This window comes from Pteropus vampyrus, unplaced genomic scaffold, assembly GCF_000151845.1.
Source record: "Pteropus vampyrus isolate Shadow unplaced genomic scaffold, Pvam_2.0 Scaffold67, whole genome shotgun sequence".
Lineage (NCBI taxonomy): Eukaryota > Metazoa > Chordata > Mammalia > Chiroptera > Pteropodidae > Pteropus > Pteropus vampyrus.
The window spans coordinates 7,811,248-7,826,479 of NW_011888848.1; the positions used below are offsets into that span (position 1 = coordinate 7,811,248).

The 15,232-nt window shown below is 36.3% G+C and overlaps 1 pseudogene; it reads right to left on the reverse strand.

The window, feature by feature from the left end:
• Positions 1-9,825: 9,825 nt before the first annotated feature.
• Positions 9,826-9,933, reverse strand: LOC111740723 (annotated as a pseudogene).
• Positions 9,934-15,232: the final 5,299 nt, after the last annotated feature.

The following is a 15,232-nucleotide window of genomic DNA, read 5'->3' on the forward strand; positions in this document are numbered from 1 at the left end:
TTTTTTTACCTATTTTTTTCTGTCTCCTCAAATTATAGTCATTAGTTTGGATTTCTCTCACTACATAACCCGCATTTAATAAGACAAGTGCTAGGCACTGTTCTAGGTGCTTTACATAAATTATCTCATTTATTCCTCACAAGAGCCCTTTGAAATGAGACTACTGTCATCTCCCTTTTATAGATAAATGACCAGAGATAGAGACATATTCCGAGTCACCAAATGATGCAACAGAGCCAGAGTATAATATCAAGGCAACTGCAGGGATGGATGCTCACCATGCCGCCTCCAAAAACACAAGGCAGCACGGACCACATCCACCTCCTCACCAGTCTGCAAAAATGATATCAGAAACCTTCGCCCCTAAATTTAAAGAGATTCTTATTCTGATTGCTTTCTAGGTAGGAAAAATGAAGAAACCACAGTACTAACAATATTCCCCTTTCATAGGAGCAGAGCTATGCTTAGAATAAAAAGTCCAAATGTTTATAAGACATACGTATCAATCCTGGCACCTTGATACCTATGTTGTGCAATAGCTCTGGTTGCTTTTTCATGTACCTTCCAAAAAAATTGTGTGATCTTTCTCCTAGCTGTCTCAATAGGAGATAATCTATTAGCTATGTTAGCTAGAGTGTGTAATGGCCTGAAAGAACAAGATGTCTTATTTTCCTCTTATTAATAGAAAAATAACACTTTATATAGTAATGTATTCAATCTCCAAATTTATTTCTCCAATGACATAAGCTGTATCTTATGGAGTCAACTTCATGTTGTACTATTGACAATTTTCTCATTTGCATAGTGGAAGGATGTGCAAGTATAAAAATCCAAGGTCTATTACATTGAGTTCTCAATGATCTATATTGATTTAACAAGTGATAATAATAAAAGTCCAAGGCATGGTGGTGGCAGATAAGGAGAGAGGGGTACAGTGATGAGCTGGGAGGAGCATCATGCAGATATTCAGAACCCCAACTCCTGTCTGGATTCTGCCATTGATTTTGGACTCAAAATACGTCACTGGATTTTCTACATCTGCAACAGACAAGAGAAGAGAGACTGAAGGATCTCATGGGGAAACTTAGGGGCCAGATGTGGAAGTGATGGACATGACTTCTGTTTACATTCTGTATAGAACTTGGTCACATGGCCCCATTCAATGAAAGAGGGACTGGCAAAGGTGTTGAAAGGTGTTCTTAGGAAGAAATGGGATTGATAAAGTTTCTGCCACACAGGGCAAGAGACGCGTTGGTCTATGAAAAAACAGAGAGCCCAGACACAGATCGACATATATATAGAAGCTGATTTATGGCAGAGTTGGCACTTTAGATAATGGCTAAACAATAGTGTTTTCAATAATTGGTGCTATAATAATCATCTATGTGGGGAAAAAATAAAATTTTATGCATATACATCAAGCATAGAAATCAATTCCAGGTTGTTTAAAAACCTGAATGTGAAGAAAACTTTTAAAAGAGATTATAATTTTTATGATTTTTACATAGGGAAAGATTTCTTTAGATACAAAGAAATGACTTAAACTTCTATTTATCACATTCTAAAGAGAATAAAAATGCAAGTCATGAACTGGAAGAGAGCATCTTCTACACATATAACGGAAAAAGTTAGTAACCAGGATATATTAAGAATCCCTTCAAAGCAATTAGAAAAACACCAACAACCCAAAAGAAAAATATAGGCAAAAGTCTGAAAAGGTGCCCTACAGTAAAAGGAAATTAATATGACTGATAAACATATGAAAAAATGCTCAATCTGACTAGTAATTAGGGAAATGCAAACTAAAAGCACAATAAGACACCAATATATATGCACATTTATATTAGTTTTTTTAAAAGTTTAAAATGTGATCATTCAAATGTTGGTGAGGATATGAAAAAAAAAACTGCAACATGCCAATATATGTGTGTGTCCATTTGGTCTGGCATTAATTCCATTTTTTACTTATGAAACCCAAACGAATGTTCCTCAAACTTTTTTGCTTGTAGCATATCTAAAAGAATTCTGTAAAAGTAGATCCTCTGCCACATTTTTAAATAGCCATCCAAAATTTTCACCAGAGTTTTAAAAAGTTGCAAATGATGCAAGTTCCAGTATGTGGTAAATACTGATCTTTTTAAGTGAAATGATTACACCACCTTGTTAAAGTTTCCAATGGACTGTAAATAGCATAGTAATTTAACAACATCTATTTAGAAAACATTAAAATATACTCCAGCAGAATAAATTGTTCAGTGTTACTTTTTTATCCTATATCTTCGTAAAGTCTAGGTTTAACTGAATTTTACCTTCACGTTACATATTTTAAGCTTGAAAGTCCTTTGTTAGTATTTCTTCTCTATAATAAAAACAAGATTTTAAATTAAAATTACATTTAAAAATTTTTCCTGTAATCACAAGGCTACGTTAATTTTTTGACTGAGTTAACTTTAGAAATAATAGTACATAATGATCAAAACAACATTAAATATGTTTTGAAACTTTTTAAAACTACAGCACTCATGCCGAAGACAGTTACTGAGGTGTTAACTCAACGGTGAACACTTAGCCACCGATATTTCCAACATCTTCCGTGATGCTGGCCTCAGACATGAGGAAGAGATCTGAGTGCCACATTATAGCATCTACCCTGGTCCATTGCTTGATCCATTCAGACTCATTTGTGTCATATAATAAATTCTGGGTCAAGCTCTTGCAGAATTCTGATTTTTTTCCTGGAGAAACTGATAGAGGAAGGTTAGTGGGAGAAATTACATACCTGCCACTGCAGATGGTCCCAGTGGCACAACTGAACATCATTTCCTTCTCTACAACATTTCTAGATTCCCATTTTCTCTATTATTCCCTCTGCTGGTCAGCTCACACACTAATAGGGTGATCCAGACTCTCACTAATGAGAGGTCTGAACTCCTGGTCACTATGTTCTTAGGCCATGGTGGCTGCACGTGTCCATTTACTCTTGGCCGTTCCCACTATAGGCCAAAACATCAATATGTTCTGCCACCTACATAAGGTCCAACTAAATATGTCCACTGGAATTATATATTTGGGGACCAAGGAAATTACCACTAAATGCATCCATGAGTCCAATAGATATACTTTTGAGCTGGACTTGGACCAAGACTCCGGTTCTGAAAACTGAGTGGGAGACTATGACTATTTATTAGGATGTCCACCTCCAAAAAAGGGTATTGGCTTTGGGTGAGGGCAATTATTGGAGAAGGGCTCAGCTGAAAGTTGTCACCGCTCTTGCTCCCAGCAGCGGTTGGAATGAGTGCCGCAAGCCTGGGTGGTGATCTGTGGTATGGCATCCATTGTATAACAACCTATCCTTTTAAAGTGAATGTAGAAAGGTAAAACTGAGAAGCTAAAGTTTGGTTGAAATGATGGAAAAGGGAGAAATCTAAGAATGTTTTGTATTCTCAATTTTCAGAGTTTCCATCTAACTCTGCCTCAATCTCAAAGGATAACTTACAATATTGTGTTCTCAGGCTCATGTGAAATAATTCTGATACAGCAAACCCAGGACTAACTAATGTTGTGTGTCCTAAATTAAACAAAAGAAGTGTTTACCAGTGAAAGGGCTTTGGTAGGATTTTATGTATTTGTAGTAGGTGGAGAGAACAGCTGGAAAATTCTGACCTGACTAATTGAAACTGGTGTAAGAATAATGCCCTAAATGACAAGACTAGCTCTCTAAAATGTTGCATACCCTAGACTTCTCCACCTATGATATCAGGTATGATGAAAAACAATAAGACCATGAGAAAATCCCTTTTTAAATAAAAATCAGTTCTCCAAATGTGAGGGGGCTCAGATGAAGTAAAGGGCCCAAAATAACATATTACTATGTACAGCACCATACCAGATGGCTTCTTCCGTTCCTGTGGGGGCAAAAAGTACTTTATTGCTGGAATTACAGAAATACTGGTGTGCACTATGACAGCTGAAGTTCAAGACTACTCTTGATTCAAAGCCCTGAGAAGTATTGCTTTAGTTCATGATAACTCAAACTGCTATGTATTCAAATCTTTCCATCCATCAACATATAAATCATGGGAAAGAGTAGAGTGTTATTAATTTCAAAACAAGATTTCTTATTGCTCACAGACTGCCATAGGTTGTGTTTCTCTTTACGAAGCAGAGAAAGTGACAATAAATCCAACTGAATGTTGATATAAACTATGAGGTTTCCAGCCTCAGAGGTGTAACTAGAAGAATGATGAACAAGGTTGTTATGGAAGAAATTTCTGGAATTCAAGCATTGTCATTATGAGTTGGTTTATCTTTATTACTCTGAGTTTACAGAGTATTACAACAAATTATACAGTTTACAAAAGTCTTTTATGATAGGCTTAAAATGTATCTTTTCTATACTTTAGCTCAAACGGGAAAAATAAAAATAAAGTTCCCTCTTCTAAAAATTCAGGACTAGACCAAGAAAGCAAACAAAAAACGCTAAGACAAACAAACAGAAACAACCTCTAAATATAAGTTGGCTTTCTGTTTAATTTCATGTAAAGCTTCTATTAACAGGCACCCTTCCCCTTCCCTGTGCTTATTCTATTCTTCGTCTGAGCCTCATCTTCACAAGTTTTGCACTTAATATTTATAAAGCAGTTTAAAAATTCACTTATTCTGCCTTTATCGTTTGAAGAGAAAGCTTTTGTTATTGTATCATATTTGATAATTAATATATTATACAATAAAAATATGAGCGGGCTCTTTACGCAGGCTGCTTCAGTTCATCGTTAGTGTGAGTGGATAAGGTGAAGTCTGAGATTTGCCTTGCAAATAAAACCAGACTGAGTGGAAGATCCTACAGACCAGGACAATTTAAATCATAACGGTAATACAATTGTTGTTATTTTTTTAAAGGGGCCTTTAATTGGAGGCAATACTATTCCAATGTAATAAAAAAAAAAATTTAAAAAATTACTATTCCCAGCCTAGCCATAGTAGGACCATTTCCTTAACTTGTATAAGGTAAGAATCACCTCAGTCGCCTGTGAATGGATTGCCAGTGCCATCCCTGGAGATTCAAAATCAGATCTGAGGGGAGTTCTGAAATCTGTATGTTTAACAAGTAGCTCTGGGATTTGGTATGACTGGGCAAGTGAAGGAAGTCCCCGTGTTTCTGCTCCAGCCCAATGTTGCATTACTAAGAAATCTCCTTTTCTGCCGAACTGCATTTACAGAAAAAAATAAAATTAGGAAAGGCCACTCAAATCTGTGTTACAACCAGAGTACTAACAAAAACAATAACAATTCTAATTAAACAAATAAACAAAAAGTTACAACAGTAAAGAAATACTACAGTAAATACAGGATTCTACCATTTAAAAAAGTAAAAGCTAGCTTAACGAAAAGAAGTGTAAGAAAGGATCAGACGCAAATCATAGAGATGAGGACAAAAACTGCAAAACAGTCTGGGAGAACCAAGCAATACACACGTTCAAGACTGTCTGTGCAGCCAAACTGATCCTAGAAGAAGCCCGGGAGGCACGGAGCCGCCTCACCGCACCGCATTCTTCTGTGTGTTAACCTACACTCGGTTTTTGTTATTTGTTGGCAACAGTGGTAAAATCGCTTATGCCCAAACCAAATTCCACATACATCAACATCTTTCCCCAAACTATTGAACAATAGCTTTTGAGATAATGTGTGTAATGGAAACATATATTTTAGAAGTAAAGGACATGAGCACAGGTATGCTCATGGCTGCAGAAATGTAAGTTAAATTAGCCTTTCTAAGAGAATATTTAAATAGGGATACTTTCTAACTCAGTGATTTCCTTGTAAGTATCACTGAGGCTGCTGCTGGCACCACTGCCACTGCCCACGTGGGGAACTGGCTGTCACCTTTCTCTGCATATGAATTCTGCATCACCCCACTTCTTCAGCACTCTATCTTTCTATTCAAGGTCGGGGGGTGGGGGGAGCCCGTACATTGGCTGTAAGGGAGGCTGGGAAGTCAAATATCTGGCATATCTTCCAGCTTCTGTAGTTGGGGTGTGGGGGGGGCATTCTAATCATATTAATAGGATTCAGATGTTAAAAAGGAAAAGGAAATATCCTTTAAATATGTTAATTTTATATAGTAAAAATTGGAATTTTATTAGGTAACTTGTTAATTAAATTATGATATAACCATATACCCAATAGGATGGGATTCATGTACTAGGTATTAAAATCTGTTTTTCATAGACAAGTTAGTGATTTGACAAATTCTTCTATTTCCTATTATAATATCTTTATTTACTTTACTACATATTACAAAGAAAAAAGACTAGAATGGTATACACCAAAATGTTATCTGCATTTATCTCTGATTTATGCAATTATAAGTAATCTTTATTTTCCTTTTTATACCTTTCCATATTTTCCAAATATTTCTTGATGATAAAAAAGTAATAAATGTGGTTTTTTTGAAGTCTAGTTCATCTGAACTTTCAACAAAGGATAAGTTGTAGCACAAAGCTAAAAAAAAAAAAAAAAAGAATCAGATAAACATGAACATAATCCTGCCAGATATTTTTATAAAATGGCAGCTTGAATAAATTAATGCGTAATAAAAGTTATATGGTTCTTTCATTGCATATGTATTGTAAACTATTATTCTGATTGATTATTCTTGATGAATTCATATTTTTTCAATTGCTCTCATAAGTAAGGACATTTAGAACCCAGTTGTTTAAACTTGGAGTTAATCCTCCAAGTTTAATCCTCCAAGTTTAAACAACTGGGTTCTAAATGTCCTTACTTGCTCGTTAATCCTCAGAATCTAATAAATAGGCTATAACCTCTCCATTTTGCTAAGGGGTAAACTTGAAAAGATACTTAACTTGTTCAAAGTCTCACCCCTGTTAAGCTGTGGAATCCAAATGCAAACCCATGTCAGTATGGGGTTTAGCAGGGCCAGGCCAGCCTAAGGCTTTAAATGCTAGAACGTCCAGTCAACCAGTTAAGGATCAAAAGTAGAGAGGACCAAGTGAAAATACCAAGCTCTACAGTCAAGGTGGATGGTGACTGTAGCAGAACCTCGAGTTCAGCATTGGATGAAGACAGGAGGAAAGGAAGGCACGTCAACAACAATCAAGGAGACTTCCTTGGCCACTGCAAGGACATCCAAGAGCTCTTGCCACTGTCTCCGTGGGCTGGTGTAGAGGTGGCTTGAAGTGCATGGGGAGGTCAGGCCAGCTAGGGGCCAGACACAGGACAGAGTTCATCACAGTCTCTACCAAAGCAGGGTTTTTTTTGTTTTGTTTTGTTTTGTTTTGTTTTGTTTTGTTTGCAGTCCAGCTGCAGTCTGTGGAGGGATTTAAACTTGTAGTGAAGATCCAGGCACCTAGGCTGAGCTATAGAAAGAAAGATGAACGTGTCCTGGAGCCAGACGCCTGGATCGAACTCCTGCTTTATCACTATGGCCTTGTGCTCAGTTTCCTTGTCTTTAAAAAGCAAGGTTACTATCTCAGAGTTATTGTGAAGATTCGATGACTTAATATACATATAAAGCAGTTGGAACTGTGCCCAGCACAAACTTAGCAGCCTGTACGACTTGTTCTAAAGTATGGCCTTTTCAGTCTAATAAAGACCAGCCACACACACAAAGGGAATGAGTGAGAGAGGATATAGTCTAAAGCTTATGAAGTCACCAAGAGGCTAAATTCCCTCCAAGTTTTCTCAACACCAGGTGTGGTCACAACAGACTATTTTAGGATCCCACTCACCAATACACTGCCAGCCACGCGCCTACGGTTTTAGGGACTTGGCAGGAAAGAGCCCACAGGTGGCAGACATTTAGAACTCTCCACTGGGTAGTCCAGAAATTGACAGATTCTTCAAACAATAAACCAGTCATCTTAACTTTGATTTAAGGCAGGATTCTAGAATGCGTTATTAAAGTAATTGTTAACAATCAGATGGAAAGAAGCAAGCACTAGGGGCTAGCCTACATTCATTACTGTTCACTCACAACAGACTAAGCATTTATTTCTTTGATTGGTTTCCTAAACCCTAAATTTAGTAAAGAAATATGATAACTGACTTCGAATATTTTAAACACTGTTGTGTGCATGTGTAAACATTACATTAGTTCAGCATGACCCTAACATCCAAAGAATCAAAGCTTCTGAAAAAGAGATCTCAGTTAATAATAAGAAAACTTTCTAACAGTCTCAACCAGAGGCTGCAAACTACCTACCAATGGGACAAATTTAACCCTTGGGTAATTGGTTCACAAATAGCCATACTACTTGCAGCCCTCCATGCTGTCCTTTCACAATTTGTGCAATTATGCAAAACAGCCCAAGGAACTTTCACATTAAAATCCAGATTTCTGTCTTCTCTTGAGAAATCCAGTAATGCACAGCTCGGCCTGTATTCCCTTACAGTTACGAGACGCTGGCACCGAATGGAAGCCTCTTCCTGTGGATGGGTGTGTAAATTCTAGTCAGCCACTGTCCCCGTCTGACCCATGTCACTAGTTTATAGCACCTGCCTAGAAGGCATTTGTGCTAAGATCTCAGATAATCATAATAAATACAAAGAAATGTCCCCTTTCATCATTAAGTTTCTCTGATTCTCTAATTTCCCAAGTCTAAAAGTCACTCAACAGTCTCTATTTTGTTGTTACTGTCGTTAGTTGCATCTTTTTTCAGTAAGAATTTAGCGCCATTCTCTGCTGTATATATACGTGCTCTTTGGTGGCTCTTTGGCCAGCAGCTGCAATGCTTCTCTCTCTCAAATTTCAAAGCAGCTTTAACAATAAGGATAGGAAATTCAAGTGCTTCAGCAAGAACTTTTTGATGCTCTCCTGTGACTGATAAATGCATGTTGAAGCGAAAATTACTACAGCAGCTATCTATTTTTAAATGACCTCCATCACGTTACTTCAATACATGCTCTGATTAAATATATTGAATTTCCTAATATTCAACTACATCAAGACTTCCTCTTTGAACTTTCTAGACTTTATTGATTTTATAGTCTTGAGAAAATAGAAATCGTGAAACAGTTTAATTAACATGTTAAGGCATATCATGCTATTATCATGAACGAGAAAAAAACAATCATTTTTCTTTCATTGTAGCATTGTTCAAAATAAAATGGTGACCAAAAAAAAAAAAAATACACGAAAAAGAAAACCCCTAGATAAAGTTTGTGGATACTATGTAAAGAAAATAAAACTGTCACCTAGCCTTTAGTTGCAGTAACATGTGAGAGGTTACGATTCTAAATATAATGTAAATTAATCTTCTTGGTCATTAGGTATCTGGCCATCTCACTCTCCTCAAAACTCAGAAACGAAAAAATTCTCAGAGAAATTCTCAGTAGAAATATGATATTAGCTAGCTTTTGTAAATGCGTCCGCTAAATATTATTAAGTAAAATACTCATTTTCGTGATTAATATACGACAGGAAAATATATAATAAAGTATGAGTTGATGGAAAGCAAGCTACCTGGTGTTTGAAAAAGTGAAAAATCCACTTTTAGAATGATTTTTTGCTTAGAAATATCCAGAAGCACCTAACACTAAAGGTAACCAATTTTCTGTTTTTATTATTAAAAAAAAAAAAATGAATTTGAATTCTACTGAAAACTTTTAGAACACAAATATATTTTGAGCAATTTATAGGATTTCCTGATTAAGAAAAAGAATGTGCAACTTAAAGACTTCTAAATATCTGTATCGGAAATATATTTTCAGATCCATTTTTTTTTTTAGGCGAGGCAACCCTTGGTTGACCTCACAGATGCAAGGACCTTGTCAAGCTTACGATCTCTTATTTTTTAATTTTTACGCCTACGGCACCTGGTCTTCCCCATCCAAGCACTAACCAGGCCTGACCCTGCTTAGCTTCCAAGATCAGACGGGATCGAGCTTGTTCAGGGTAGCATGGCCATAGACTCCAGATCCATTTTAAATAAATTCTACAAAAATATTTAATTTTTTCTGCAAAAAAAAAAAAAAATGTTTCTGGATCAAAGGCATGGCTAACATGGTTATTCTTCTGTAAGTTTAAATTATTTCAAATAAAATCAAGCAAATTTAAACATGACAACAAATTGGACCCTCGCCTCCATTTTCTTCTCAATAAATGTATATGAGTTCTGTTGTATAAGATCATAAAAAAGAGCTGTCTGTCTTGTGTGGAGGGAAGGGCCTGGGAAGCAAAAGGTGGAGTCCTGAGTATGAAAAATTGAATTAAAATTTACAAGGACAGAAATGAGTAATTACAGGCTGAAATGATGTTTGTGGACAATTATTGTGATGAGAGGAACATGGTATATTTGGAGAAAATCAGTTTTCTGTGCCTAGAATGAAGGTTATAATGAAATATTATGGTGCTAGGAAAAACATATCTTTGAAATTTTATGAGCCTCAGTTTAAATCCTGATTCGGGTATTAGTAATAAAATATTTAAGGTAAAAAAAAATCCACATGGCAGTAGGGAATAGGAGTGGATTGATACAGTTTCAATTAAAAAAATACTTAATTTCGTCTGTTCTATGCTCTACATTCTAAGAGAAACACTGGCAACTTGTAGAAAACAAGAGAGAAGATGTGGTATAATTTGAAGAAAGTCCTGTCTTTGAATATTTGAAGAACTTTCATATAAAAAACAAGAACAATGATGTGATCTTTCAAAGAATGGTAGAATTGTGAAAGGACATCTCCATCGAACAGAGCACTGTGTAACTGTCTTATGATGCTTCACAAAGATGTAAATTCTTTTTCTCTAGAAATTGAGGCTGGATGGCCGCTTAGCAGAGATGCTGTGCATCAGATTTCTATGGCGGGCACTGGACTCCCTTTGGCTTTTAAGAACCCCTCAAAAGTCTAAGATTCAATTGTTTTATCATTTCAAATGTTGGCTTGCAAAAGTCAAGACAGTTCTCATTGTTTTGATTCTTCTCTTTATTCATATCAATTTTGAAATCTTTCTTTTTCTAACCTTTCTCGTTTTTATGAAAATTCTGCTTGGGTCACTTTTTTCCCTTATCCTATCTAATTTACTATTATTGGTTTCCATAATAAGAATTTATTCCCCTTAAAATATATATTCTCATTAGCTTTAAACTGCATTGCATCACTTCATTTAGATAACTACCGAAAAACTAGAAGGGGGAAAAAAATAACTCTTATAAAAAAGCAAATGAATTTTTAAAAAGTAGTAAATAACTGTTTATGACTTTAAACCAAAAAAAAGACAAAAATCACACTTTCTTAAAATTATTAGAATAACAATAGTGCAATAGAAATATATAGCTGGAGCAGAGTGCCTTAGAGGAGATGTTTTTTGCCTTCATTACTTAATTTAATCACCAGCAATCCTGTAGGGTAGAAAGCATCATCCCCTTTCATAAATGAGGAAACTGATGCTCGATGCAGTTAAATATCTTGCTAGAGGTCAAAGAACTAGGAGAATTGGCTTTGCACATATGTTTTGATTCTGAAACCTATGCTTTCTAGGTTACACAGACTCCCCTTAGCAGAAGCAAATGGCATTCACAACAGAGCTATGTTTTTTAAATATGTAAGGAAATAACAGTGAGCAGGACATTAAGTGTAAAGCTATAAAGTTTTGCACACAGCTTTCAGATTAAGAGGTAAAGCATTTCAAAGTTAAGCATGTAAAAATGTTGCATGGCAGGTGTGAAAATTTAGCCTGAAGCAGCTAAATGACACAGTATTACCAGGCATTTCCCAAGCCCAGAACAAATCTCTTTCAAACAACTGAAATTAACTAGTTCGAGAAGCTCAGCTGCAACATAGAATTTTTTTAAGTTGTTTAATGCTTTTTTTAACTTCACTACAGCAAATCCATGAGCCTTTTTTCAAGGAGGTATCTACTTCACATGCCAGAGCACTTGCTACAGTGTTGGCACATTAAAGTAACATGTGAGGCAAAATTGACTGATTGAATGTATTAATGAATTAATGAATGAGTGAATGAATGAAATTCTATAAAATTAAATGAGGTGGGCACATATAGCAAAAGATTTACTTGTACAGAACACTCCTTGCTTAAAGGATCTATGTCACATTTGTCAATTGATAGGATTTCCTGATTAATAATCCGTTTATTTTTACTGAGCATTTCCTCTGTCCCAGGTGCTGTGCTAAGTATTTCACATGGATTTTCTTCGTTTTTGTTCATAAGTATCTTTGAGACAATATAACATTGAAGTCGAGAGCACAAACTCTGGAGGAGACTGCATGGTCAAGTGCTCCACACTTGCTAGCAGTGCCAGCTTGAGCAAGATACTTAAGTACTTAGAATACTCAGTATTCTAATCTTTAAAATGGGATAAAAACAGTTCTTATCTCTTAGGATACGGAGCACTTAGATCAGTGCCTGGGGTAGAATAAGTAAAAAAGTGTTAACTGTTACCACTCAGATCTAGAGCCACACTACCTGGGTTCTAGTCCCCTTTCAACTCTAACAAGTAACTTAATCTCTCAGAGATGTAGTTTTGTCATCTGCAAAAAGAGATGGCAATAATATATCCTGGGGTTATTTACCTATTACGTAAGTTAATATACAAGTGCTTAGAAGAGTGCCTGACTTACTAAAACACTCAACAAATGCTGACTATTATAATTCTCATTTTATAGATGAGAAAACTGAAGTTCTCAAACCCAGACAGACTGACTCCATGTCCTAATTCAATTTAGATGGTCTCAAAACAAATGTTGAAATTTTAAAGAAATTCTATCTAGCAATAATATTATACCCTAATTATTCTGGATATACCACTGGATGAGACCTATATGTTTTGGATTGCAAGCAGCCCTTTTACTAATAACTCTTTAAAATGGAGATATCTGTCTTGAAGCAACATCATAAGATGTTTAGGAATACTTCCATTTTCTATAGCAATGATACTTGGCACAGGCACTCTCAGAAAATCTTAAATATGTCTCTTTCCTTCCTCACTTCTTGTATCCAAATTCTAGCTACTTCAAATCTCTTTATATCCTCCAATTTGTGATTTTCTTCTATTTTGCCCTAAAAGACTACAGGCTTACCCAGTGCCAAATATCCCGCATTGGAAAAAGCATGGGTTTTGAAGTTAGACAAACATTAGCAAATTAACATAACAAAAGATATATTAAATTAGTAATGTTCTTAATTTCTCCCCTTTAAATCATTTCAGCTTTCCTTCACCAATTTGAGGCTTGAGGTTGGTTGCTCTAGGGCAGGAAAGAACCTAGAACAAAGACGCTGTTGATTAGCTTTTATTCTCAGAGCTGATTTTATTGGCCTCTTTAAGAGTGAGAGAGGACTTGAAAGCCAGGCTGTCAGGAGAAAGAAAGATGTCTAAATTACAAAGCATCACTTTCAACACATAGAAAGGCGGGGCTGCTGTGCCAGATCACAGAACCCAAGGTGTGACATAAAGCAGGTGGAAAGCCCACCCTCTGGCCCTGGGTAAAGAGAACCATGGAAAGGTAGGCAAGATGTCTGTGTCCTGCTTTCCTATCTCAGAGGCAAAGAGGAGAGAGTATTAGATTTAGGGGAATGCCTAAAACACAGGATTTTGTTTTTAGGATTCTCCCTTGGGAGAATAGGTAGGGACAATAGAGTAAAAATGTAACACGATGTGATTAGACAGAAGGGTCTTCGTTGAATTCTTCTAAGATAAATGTTCCCACATGACCCCAAGGTGGCACACAGGAGTCAGCTCATAGTATGACTTGGCTCATAGTCAGAGTCAGTGTGTCAAAGACAACATGTTCCAGGACAGAATGGATGTCACAAAGATCTTAAGGCCAATAATCAAAGAGAGGTATTTGGCCCTGACCCTGAATTTATAGAGAACAGACAACCACCTCATTGTCTAATAGGACAAGCAGTAGCCATAGTTAAACAACAAACATTTCTACAGAGACCAGAGGACAGTGTACAGCCTTGAAAATAAATCTTAGGGACCGTCTTTTTCCCTTCGCCACATGATCTCCCTCTCCAACACACCCAGACACCATGTTGGAAAGTAGCAGATTGAGAAAAAGGAAACCAGAATACTAGGATTTAGACCAAAATCCACTAAGTTGCCTAAAGATTTAAACTATTGGATTACACTAAAGTTATTAAATTAGAATAAATTGTCCCACCTACTTACTCAGTAGATTAAGTACATAAAAGAAAGATCAAATAAATGAGAAAAGACATAAACTGCATTTTCTTTTTAAATCTGTGTATGGTGTATATAAATATGTGACCTCCTCATACTAATAGATTTTCTTTTTGAACAGCAGTCAACAGTTTTCAGAAATTTTATTAGCACAAAAGTCAGCCATACAGAAAGGAATTAGTAGTTATTGTTGGAATGCTTATGTGTCATCTAACATAAATGTTGAGGACACTGAGACTTGAGGTAATAATAATAAACATACATCAAATTTTAACTACAGTAGTCCCCTCTTATCTGCAAGAAATATGACCTAAGACACCCAGTGGATGTCGAAAACCGCAGAAGGTACCAAACCTTAATTCACTTCTTCAGCTCTGCCAGAAGTGTAGCAGCAGCTGCTTCATCAGCAGACACAGCCTCTTCAGTAATTTTTATATTTTTCAGTCAAAACCTATTCCTGAGTCTGTATAACCTTCCTTACTCACAGAAAATGGCCGGGCATTGCTCCTTTCAGGGGATCCCTTGCCAACATCTTCCTATAGGCTCAATACTTTCTGGCGCAGCACATTGCTGTCAGTTGGAACACATTTTCTGTTCGTGTCTTCTACCTACAAAGTTAATGCCTTTTCCATATTGACTAAGCACTTATAACTCACTGCGGCCCTAACTTTTGCAGTTTGAGTTGCAACAGCAAAACCAGCATAATGGTTTTTTTCTTCTACACGATTTCATGGATGGAAGATTCATTCTTACTGTAGATTTTAGCGATCTCACCATACAATTTTTTATCTTTCCTTATCAAGTTGAGAACTTTCACCTTTTCACTTGAAGGAAGCACTTACGTCTTCTCTTTGGCATATCCAAATTGCCAGCATCACTACCCCTGCACCTTAGGGCCATTATTAAGTAAAATAAGGTTACTTGAACACAAGCATTGAGATGACTAACAGACAGGGAGCTTATATAGCATGGATAGCTGGACAAAGGGATGAGTCACATCTCGGGTGGGATGGAGCAGGACACTGCTAGATTTCATCATGCTACTCAGAATAATTAGTAATTTAAAA